This window comes from Colias eurytheme, chromosome 21, assembly GCF_061535395.1.
Source record: "Colias eurytheme isolate Ceu_HAF_F1 chromosome 21, ilColEury1 Martin Lab GWU primary, whole genome shotgun sequence".
Classification (NCBI taxonomy): domain Eukaryota; kingdom Metazoa; phylum Arthropoda; class Insecta; order Lepidoptera; family Pieridae; genus Colias; species Colias eurytheme.
In genome coordinates this window covers 4,872,776-4,884,622 of record NC_143000.1, presented here as the reverse complement: position 1 = coordinate 4,884,622, position 11,847 = coordinate 4,872,776, and the positions used below count along the sequence as shown (strand labels likewise).

Below are 11,847 nucleotides of genomic sequence, written 5' to 3'. Positions count from 1 at the left end.
ATAGTTTGATTTTTTCGTGGCAAAAATTCAATTTACTTTTTGACGATTTGCGTACAGTAGTATTTATTTTCGCATCTTATCATATAAATCTAGCCTGAGAATATAAAGAATATAACGGCTTACATTATACCTATTATATGTTATACTTTTACCCATAATTAAAAAATCAACCGTATATTTGAAAGAGAAAAATCTATTTAAAAATAATTGTGAAAAAGTTAATGCAAAGGAGAAATGCATCAAAATATCATTCAGCGAAACACATGAGTCTAAGTAGAGCCAAAGAGGTTTATATTTTCTTAGTGAAGATAAACAGTATTAGCATAAAATACGCATGTTATTCATGCATTTGTTATTCCAGTAATTGCAAATATTTATTAGCTTCACATTTCCTACTTCACAACAACAAGGCTGTTTAGATGTCCGGAAACTTGTGATGGACAATATTAAATGCATTAAGTATCCGGCGGACGAATCAACTTAAAATATTTAATAACTACTTAATTATTCATCATAATGACTATTTTATTGATGACAAACAGTGTCACAACCGGAAAATATATCATGGGTTCGAAAATATAGAGTAAAAGGGAGACTCTTGTACATATCTCTCACAGCTCTATATATCAGCTATCTGCCAACTCTGTGGCTACTGCAATGTTTAATTTAACCACATAATAAAATAATTTGGAAAATCCAAAAGTGCACGCCTCATAATTTTTTTTTAATAAATATTTATTAATTATTATTTTTGTTTATTTAATAACAATTAAACCACATCGAATCAGACCCTGAAAAATGAAAGGGTTCTATTCCTGAGCATACTCAAGCGTAAGAGAAAAAAAAAGACTCGATTAGTAAAGTATTTCGGTCGCTATCGTGTTAACAAGAAAAAGGATCCGCACATACAGACACACGGACGTCCAAGACAGAACTTTTTTAAACTGTTTTTTAACTAGTTTAAATAACAAAAATGACATCAAAAATATCATGAACGTTAAAAATAGTGTTTTTTCTTAATATGTGTGTGTATGTATTATCTTACAAGTGCAATGTATGATACATAAAGACATTTTAAGTTTGAAAAATCAGATGTTTTGCGCGAAGTGACAGTAGTACCCACCTCAACGCTTCGCTTATGAGGCGTGCAATATAATAGTATACTAGTAATTTTACTTTCGAATCAATCTGTGTGTTTGTGTGTGTGTGGAAAAATATCTATGGATATCTGATATTATGTTCCTCTGTTACAAAGGTCAATCCTTGAACAAGCAAAATATGCCAATATCAGGTATCGATCTCAACTTTTTCTTTTTTACCTCCCTTCGTCAGACATTTATGTTTAATACAAGCAAATTGATGTTGCCATATACTTTAGCTTTTCAATTGTATTACAGTATAATACATTACCTATACTTGTAAAATATACTGTTTATTCTTAGAAATAATTTCATTCTAGATAATATAATAAATAAAGCGCCTCGAAAGAGGTCGTCCGTGACTTATAAAAAATAAGCTCATGTAAATGAGTAGCTAGCCTGCAGCTGCACTCATTCATTTAAAATATTTATCATTCCATTTAAAACTTAAAGGATCAATGTTTTAGCACACATATGAAACAATGTAAGCTTTTAACTAACGAGTAAGCTAAAAATGGACACTACATTTCTGGCTGAATAATTAACGAAACCAGTGATTCTATAGAAGCTTGAAATTTTGTTTGCATAATTCGTGCAATATCTTAAATTTAAAACATTGCATTAATTTTCAGAAAATTGAATAGCAATTACGTGACCGTCTTCGTGTTCAAATATTTAACCAGTTATTTCGATATTTAAAACCAAATAGATACAAATGATCAAGGTATGTTACTTCGTTATTTCGATACATTTTCAATATTAGAGATACCTACACCTATTTAGAATTGATAAAATATGTATATTAGTTGTATGTTTTTTAGCTTTTTATTGATATTGTACAAATAGAAGAATCTATAAATATTTGTTTATCGATAAATAATTATAGAATCGATTATTCGATTCGTACATAAATATTAAATTGTAGCTAAAATGAGTAATTCAGGTAATCTCTCTCAGCCTCGCCTACCTCTATTCGCCAACTATTCAATTAGGATACAAGATCTTTGATACTAATGCGCTGATTACACCTAACGAGTACAGTGGCGAGTCAGTGTCCTCGGCCGAGTGCTCGGTTGGTATAAACACTTCAACGAGTGCTCGGCCGAGTACTCGGCCGAGAAGAGCGGCGAGACAGTCACTAGAATCCCAATTTGTTTACTCGGCCGAGTACCCACTCGCTATCCCGCTCGGCAGGTATAAACACACACTCGTCGCGTCACTCGGCCACTCGCCACTCGTTCGTTTCGTCATTGTATTTTTTCAAAGAATTATTATTTTTATTTATTATTTCTAATAAATCCCACAATTCGTTAATAATATCTGGTAACAGCCGATTTAAAACCCGTTTAAATTCTTTTTTTCTTTCGATCCATTGCAGACGTCCGCGTCGTGATCAAAACTGAACTGACTCGCCACTAGTGAAATACGTGTAAACACCCACTCGGTTCGGCAACTGTCTCGGCCGAGAGCGTATTTACTGACTCGCCACTGTACTCGTTAGGTGTAATCAGCGCATAAGCTTTAATTCGTCTTATTTCCTAACTTACCAAGTAGGATATAATAATACAGAACGCAGGTATTGTAAATGTTTTTCGCGCAGATTCTACGAATTGCCTGTTTATACTACAGATACATAAACAAGCGAATCAATTCATTGAGATTCCACTTAGTTCTATAATTACTTATGTTCTTTATTGCGTCACTTCAATGGCTTGAAAATTTAAATGAAATATGTTATCGTTTATTCTCCTAAAGTTCAACGGTCACACACTAATGCTTAGTTTTTTTAGGGTTCCGTAGCCAAAATGGCAAAAACGGAACCCTTATAGTTTCGTCATGTCCGTCTGTCCGTCTGTCCGTCTGTCCGTCTGTCACAGCCGATTTACTCGGAAACTATAAGTACTACAGTGATGAAATTTGATGGGAATATGTGTTGTATGAACCGCTACAAAAATATGACACTAAATAGTAAAAAAAAGAATTGGGGGTGGGGCCCCCCATACATGTAACTGAGGGATGAAATTTTTTTTTTCGATGTACATACCCGTGTGGGGTATCAATGGAAAGGTCTTTTAAAATGATATAAAGTTTTCTAAAAAACATTTTTCTTAAAGTGAACGGTTTTTGAGATATCAGCTCTCAAAGTCGTAAAAAGTATGTCCCCCCCCCTCTATTTTTATAACTACGGGGTATAAAATTCTAAAAAAAATAGAGGTGATGCATGCTAATTAACTCTTTCAACGATTTTTGGTTTGATCAAAGTATCTCTTATAGTTTTTGAGATAGGTTGATTTAACTGTAATTTATTATATTTGCTGCTACGGAACCCTTTGTGCGCGAGCCCGACTCGCACTTGGCCGGTTTTATCTTGTGTTTGTTTTTTATAATTTTAACCTCATAGCTATCTATAAAAGCGAATAAAATAAAAAAATAACCAATAGTAATCTACGTCTACTAAAGGCACGTGTTCATTGGTCTTTTCGGTATAACGTATATTACAAAACCTGTTTCAGTGCTATTTTAAGTAATGTAAGTAAAATGTTTTATCACATTAGCATGTGTGATTAGATAATTGAAAAGATAATCATTAAGTCATAGGTAATTCATACAAAATATATGAAAAATTATAAAGGCCAGTGGGCCATTTGCACGCTAACATTACGCTGTGTAAATTTCATAAAAACTAAAATTTTATTTACCGATGCTAATTGCCGTTGGAATCTAAATTCTAAATACAACATAATATTGTATTATACGAACTAAAATAAACATATTTTATAAGAAATACGAGATATGCCAGTGTGGCAGTGTATTAATTAGGTACCTATCTGTTTTATGAAATACTAGCTTTCCGCCTGCGGCTTCGCCCGCGTTTTCAAAAAAAAAACCCGCATAGTTCCCGTTCCCGTGGGATTTCCGGGATAAAACCTAGCCTATGTCACTCAGAAATGATGTAGCTTTCCAACAGTGAAAGAATTTTTCAAATCTGCCAAGTAGTTTCGGAGCCTATTCAATTCATACAAACAAACAAACAAAAAATCAAACCTTCCCTCTTTATAATATTTGTATAGATTTATTACGTTAACTTAATATTAATATTAGCTAAGTAACTACTTACCTATATATTTTTTACATACCTACTAATAATATTATGTAAGAATCTCTTTGAAGGAATTTAACGTACCTATGTTTATTTAATTTAATGTTCTACTGAGCAAATAAGTACGTTATACATATGTTTGTATATTCAACTTTATATTTACCTTTATTGTATACTAGCTGCATCCCGCGGTTTCACCCGCGTAAATGAGTTTTTCCTCTGAATCCTAATGTTCCTTATGCTTATGAAATATCAGAATAAAAAGTAGCTTTTTTTTATTAATTACTACTTATAACATCAGCTATCCGTTCCAGAGATTAGCCGGAACCTTGTGTAATGTTTGTAAACAAAAAATTTAAAGTACTGCCACGTAACTACTGCCAAGTTTCAAGTACCTACGCAAATAAACCGAAGAAAATCAAGACCGATATCGGCGTGACAAAACAACTGTTTTGGAACCTCATCGTAATTCAGGGCTTTTGTTTTATATTATGGTAGGTACTTAGAAATTGTAAGACTTGAGTCATACATATGTATGAAAAATTAACTAGTAATTACCCATCACTTAAAGGAATTTTAGTCAAGTCAAAAGCTCGTAACCACTCACATGAGAAATTTAAAATGTAATACAGTTAAATTAAATTTATTTTTAACCGTGAAGATCAATTTTATATGTTTATTACAATAAAATATATTAAATATTTAAAACAACGCATTCTTTCAAGTGCAGTTGAATAATTATACGTCCTAACATTTAAATTTTAATGTTGTAAATCAAAAAATTTGAGAGGATATTTTATGTTTATTCACGCAAAATCTACAAAATAAATTGATTTTATATCGGAAATTCGATATGCCGTTAAATAGCTTCATTTGCATTGAACTACTATTTAAAATAAACCAAGAAAAGAATCTTATCTTCTAAAAATAGCATCTTTTTAATAATTGGTTGATAAATTTAATTGGGATAATATTGTATTTTATATTATAGGTACCTATATAATATTTAGTTGTTGCGATTATGAAATCCTTTAGTTTACTGCTTCATCTATTTAGTTTTTCTTTCTAGTTTTTTTGCAATGGTGGTATCTAAACTTTAACAATATTCGTAGGTAGTTAGTTACATCCGTGATTAAAAAGTAAGATTTTTTTAAGTTGTAAACTCATTCATGTCTACTTAATGATCTAAGTTCATGTCTCATGTGTCACTGTGTGATCACAAAATATAGCCAAATAGACGCACGCCTACGTACGATTTCCATTCAATATCTTCATTCTTCGACTGTGAATTGTGAGACTTGAGAATAAAGACAATAACCAGATATGAGATGACCATTTACCATCTATTTAAGTAATCTGTGATAATACTTATAGCGAAGTTTCGGAATAAATAATTACTTTTAAGGTTTTTAATGCCAAATTGACCTTAACAATAAAAATGTTAACAAACCTACCTAAATAACATTCATATTGAATTGATCCATGATGTTGAATTTGTTTAAGAAAAGATGTTAAAAATAACAGACCATTTTACCGTTAAACATTAGCGTTAACTAGATAGGTACTTTGTGGTCTTTCATTCTGCAACTAATTAGTTAATAATGAAGAAGCGATCCACGTTAGTGCATCGCACGATAAAATGCAATTGCAAACAGAAAACTATTTAACAGGTGCGCTCGGGCCTCGGGCAGCTGGCAGACAATACAAAGCGAATGATTGGTCCATTCATTGGACGAGTCTATTGTTAAGTTTTCCCATAGCAATTATCGCGCCAAGTCGAAAGAAAGGAATTAAAATCTGATGCTGCTTTCCTTCAGCCACCTAACGTCTTCATCGTCCGTTTATTCCGAGGTGGTGTATCGTCGTGGAAGCACGTGTAACGCGCGTTCATATCGCGAAATAAAATTCGTGAAAACAATAAAACCAGTCCGTTATGATCGATAGCGCGGCCGGCTCGAGTTACAAGTGAAAATAAACATTTTATCGGATATCGTGTATCGAGTTCATAGTTACCAATTGTTTTGTGTTTCGCGAAAAGTTCACTGGTTTTGTGATTTCTCTGGAAGGCTGTTTAATACTTTTTCATTTAGAACTGTGTTTTAATATGGATCTTTCTCCGTTCAGCCGACATGGATAATACATGGTGTGTATTCCTTTATATTCACCAACAATAATATATGCAGTAGTAGATAATATATTATACCTAATGTACAATTTATTAAATGTTGACATTTCAGTTTAGGTTTTTATTTATTTACACACGAAATTACACAAGGTTTACAGTGTCAAATAAAACCAAGAAATAATAATTGATGCTTAGTGAAACAACAAGGTCAATTGTATAGTTGAAGGCGCACATATATTTACTTTGCTATTAAACACGTAGTACTGGTACTTACAACAAACAATAACAAAATAAACAACACGAGAATACAGGAAAAAAAAGTCACGACATACCTATGTATAAATTCAGTCAATTTACTCTAAAGTCTAAAGCGACGCGGAAGTGAAAAGCTCGTATTTGTAAACAAAATTAATACCTACAGATAAAATGTTAATGATTTATATCTTACACTATGAACACTGACATCACATTACGGACATAATATGACGAGAAGTATAAAATAAACTACCGTACGAGCGGTTACCAGCCGGTTTGACAAGGAAAGAACTTCCAACTTCTTCCTAATCTTATACTAACGAACCTAATTGTACCTAGTTTGTAAAAATATTTCTCGGAAACTATTAGATTTTATGGATGCAATCTAATCTGTTTTAAATCGTTAAACTATGCTAATATGTGTGTGTGTAATTTTGAATGCATTCAATTTTACAATGGTAATAGGGGCCATCAACATTGAGGAGCATTTGTATAAAATGAATCATGAATAAAATTATAATAATAAATGCATAAATTATATTAATATTCCACTTCAAATGGTGGTGAGGTGACAATTTTTGAAGTTAGAATTTTGGGAAAATGATATACCTACTTAGGTACAGTTTACTCAGGCACCTATTTTACAAAATATTGTATACTAGCTTTCCACCCGCAGCTTCGCCCGCGCAGTCAAAGAAAAACCCGCATAGTTCCCGTTCCCGTGGGATTTCCGGGATAAAACCTATCCTATTACCCGGGATAAAAAGTAGCCTATGTCCTTTCTCGGATATCAAAATATCTCTATACCAAATTTCATGCAAATTGGTTCAGTAGTTAAGGCGTGATTGAGTAACAGACAGACAGACAGAGTTACTTTCGCATTTATAATATTATAGTATGGATTAATATGCCATGCTATACATAATAATATTATGCTATGTTAATTAATAATTGCAACACATATATGCCGCAACCACAGAATACATAATAGTAGCTAAACGCTACAGAACGGACACTCTCCGCCTCCCGCCAAAATTAAACTTACCTCACCCCCGCGCGATCAGACATAAAATGGGCCATATTTTTCTGCAAGGACGATACGCAACGAAGATTGACAACATTAATCAAATTGACTTAAAGTAATTTTATTAATTTGGATTTGTGATTATCGTTTTTCGTAGAAAATGGTTAGATATTGTGCTGTTTACGGATGTATTTCATCAGAAAAACGCGAATTTTTTTTTACGCTAGTCACAAATGTGCCAACCATAAAGCGTTAACACACACATTTGCAGTCTCTACAGTGTGACTGTCAAAACGATCATTTTGTATGGAGTGTCCGGGGTGTGCCGCAACTATAAATCAGTAAAAAAAAATGAACAATGAAATTTTAATAGATAAGACGCTAAAATAAAGGCTTATGACGTAACAGTATCTACCTATTCTCTGAATTCCAACAAAACCCAGAAGCGAAATAACATAACATGTTATTAGTTACACAGTTTATTCTGAGGAAGTCAAGTGCAATGTAATTATGTTGCTGTGAGGAATTTCAAATTATTTTCATTACCTCATATGATTGTGAGCAACAAAGCAAGCTAATTGTCATGTTACGATTTACGAGAATTCTTATAATTTACGGAAATATAAACCTACACCACAGATAATATAATACTCTATAATACTCCTTTGCTGAGAGTCAAATGATATTAAAAAAATGTAAAATTAAATGCATAATAAAATATTAGACCTTTATATAGGTAATATAAATAATCATGTGCAAATGAAAACTAGATTAATTACAAAAATACACGTGTAATTTAATTTACATAGCATAATTAAATAATATTTCGCAAATAAACAAAAAATGCACGTCTAATAAGAAATCTTATAAATATATTTAAACAATAGGTTAATGTAATCAGCACAATCAACTTGGAAGTAATTATTATTAAAGCTTTGAAAAAATATAAAGAAAATGAATGGGCATGCTAATTGATAAGTACTGTATATTAAATACATATATTGCAAATCGTATTTCTTGTTTTTTTTTTTGGGATTTAGGAATGACTCTGCGGAATATCCATCAATGGTGGCACCACCAACCAGAATGGACATTTTACCTATAATATTTTGGTATAGATTGTCTAATCTAAAAATGAACGCCCCTCCACTGTGTTTACGCTCACATTCAAAGTACGTGTATAGACGCAATACACACAAATTGGTCTGCCTCATTGGTCGTTCAGTCCTCCAGTCCTGTCCATGCCCGAACGACAGGACCAGTTGGCCAACTAGTGCATAAATGACGCGATGCACGACAGAACGGACGTGTCATTCCGTACATAGCGCACTCTCCCCGCCATACAATGCTAGGCACCTGAACTGATCGCCCGATTAGTTGACAAATCAGTGCGCGAAAGTCAAAGTTTGCAGTAGAATCGCCGCGCGCACACATATAAAAGTGGTTCAATAATTATTTGTCCTCACACATTGAAACAATTAAGTTTAGTGGAAGGGCGTTCATTTTTAGATTAGACAATCTTATACTAATTTGTTTATCTTTACTTCATAAAAATAAGTCATAATAATTAACATGCCCTTTAGAAGATATATACATATATTATTTAATATATTTATAGATTTTGGAGAACGTGTTTTGCGTAGGTACTCGTATTTGTTTTTGAACTATTGTTATTTTCGGCACATGTATTTTTATTTTTTGTACTGTATAATCTATAACAAGAAGAATAACCAGAATTCTGAACTTTTACAAATTGCCTTCACCTTCATACATACGTATGCATTAACAATTTGTGTTGTAGGTATAAAATATACCGGTATACATACCCCCTAAATAATAAAATGATCTATAAGCTTGCACGTAATAAAATTCAACTTGATCATAAACATTAAATCCATCTTCTACTGTCTGTTTTAATCAAACCTTACTTAACCTTACTAGGTTATTATAGGACGATGAAGGGGTAATACAAATTTTGTTCTATAAGGACTCTTTATGTAGAAGTAGGTACAGAGGTACAAAAACAAAAGCTTTGTTACAGAACATTCCGTTTGCAATCTCCACTTTATAATTAGCTTGACGTACGTGACTATAATAATTAAGCAAAAGAAACGTAATAATTCGAAATAATTTATAGCAATTTATAATTTCTCTATGCTAATAACTCTTGCGGTATGAAAATACCATGTTCTTTGCAGTTATTTAACAATACATGGACATTTGTTTTCTCAGGGATCTGAGATCTCTAATTTTTATAGAGATGTCCAAATTGATGTGGGCAGAACTTATGCAAATATTTGAACACAGAACAATATTGTTGCTTTTGACCTAATTTTACATGTATGAATGAAACAATTTTATGAGTTTTTAAACTTATGATACGTAAGTTATTAACTTATTAATGAATAGGGTAAATTTCTAAAAATCTTTATTTTTTAACAATCTAACTCCTCGTTTCGGGTGCACCAGGCTAAAAAAATTTTTTTTTAAATTTAAGTACATATAAGTAAAGTATAAAGTATCCAAGTCATCAAATATTAGGTAGTTCAAAATCCTCCAAAAATGTCACTCGCGTAGGCGGATGGTGTGATGTACGAATACAGTATTTAGTGGATAAGTAGTTGTTAAACGGATTGACGAGTGCCTAATCATAACGTTTAATATTTTATGAGTGATAGTCTAGTTCTAGTGTAACAGACCTAAACCAATCCAAATTAATATGAAAACATAACCCAAAATTATAGCTTATTGCTTTGAAAGAAGTAAAAACATGTAAATTGGTAGAAATTTGGGGAAATTCGCTATCGTAACATAGCTTCTGTAGCAAAATTTAACGGACGCTTCTTAATACTTCACATTATAAGTATAAGTATTAAAAGCGAATTTGTACTGTTAAGTAGTGTATTCAAGAAGATATTGGTTTAACCCACTTCCTAAATCTATGGCATATCCACATCACTATGTTTACAGTTTACACATCATCTGACACAAGACGACAAATTTTACTCTTTATCTAGGGCACTTCCCATAAATCTCATTTTTATCAGTTTATTTACTGTTTAGCAATAGATAATCGAGGTACCTACGTGACCTAAATAGAAATGAACTGGTTCCGAGAAATTAGAAAAGTAAAACGAAATATAAATGTAATTTCCCATTGTATCCATTTCATACTATACCTAATATAAAAAATGGAAGAAGGTACCTAAAAAATAAATAAATTCTAAAACCGTAAAATAAAAAAGCAAAATCAAAATTTTAGGTTTGTGTATATGTTACGGCTAAAGGTAGGTGAGAACATAAACTTAAGATTAGCCGGCTAAACTTAGGTTTATTTTCGACGAGGTGTTAATGTTAGTTTGTTCTATCTTTAGCCGGCTAAACTTAAGTGTAACCGCAGGCCCGTGGCTAAAAATGTCGGGGTGGGTAGATTTGGTTACTATAATACATGTAAGGAACAGGGCGAGTGTTTTCTGGCACTTCGCCGGCTGCTGCCGCAGCACGCTCGCTGCGCTCGCTCGGCTCGTGCGGGTCTTAAGAGTTCTAACCTAACCTAACCTAGCCACCAGCTTTCTGCCCTGAGTCGGGGTGGGTAGATTTGGTTACTATAATACATGTAAGGAACAGGGCGAGTGTTTTCTGGCACTGTGCGGGCCCCTCAAGCCCTCCACCGGCCCGGCGCTAACCAAATCTACCCACCCCGACATTTTTAGCCACGGGCCTGCGGTTACACTTAAGTTTAGCCGGCTAAAGATAGAACAAACTAACATTAACACCTCGTCGAAAATAAACCTAAGTTTAGCCGGCTAATCTTAAGTTTATGTTCTCACCTACCTTTAGCCGTGACATATACATATATTCCATCGTCGCGGTCGTGAAAATAATATAGTTTTTGTATAGAAAATTTAATTCAAATTTTAATTCACGAATGTAAAATAGTATCTATAATTTCCTTACCAATCGTTGAATCAACAAACGCGACGCTAATCGATGTTAGCGGTTGGTAATTGCTAAAATTAAAAATATATACGTCAATCTGTAAATTTATACATCAAATTTTTAAGACTTAGCTATTTTTAAATTAATATGGGTTATAGATATTTATCGATATCGTTTTAACGTACTTAGTTATTTTTATTGTACATATAATATTTTAATTCTTCTGTTAAATATGTCTTAACTCTTATATCTATCTATGTATAAT

The 11,847-nt window shown here is 32.6% G+C and overlaps 1 protein-coding gene across 1 annotated transcript in view; it reads left to right on the top strand.

Moving 5' to 3' along the window:
- The first annotated feature begins 5,965 nt into the window (after nucleotides 1-5,965).
- Nucleotides 5,966-11,847, top strand: part of LOC149899088 (uncharacterized) — a 57,019-nt gene continuing 51,137 nt past the window's right edge. Inside the window, exon 1 of the mRNA XM_090114736.1 lies at nucleotides 5,966-6,382. The gene's annotated coding sequence lies outside the window, so the exon portion shown is untranslated. The remainder of the gene's footprint in view (nucleotides 6,383-11,847) is intronic.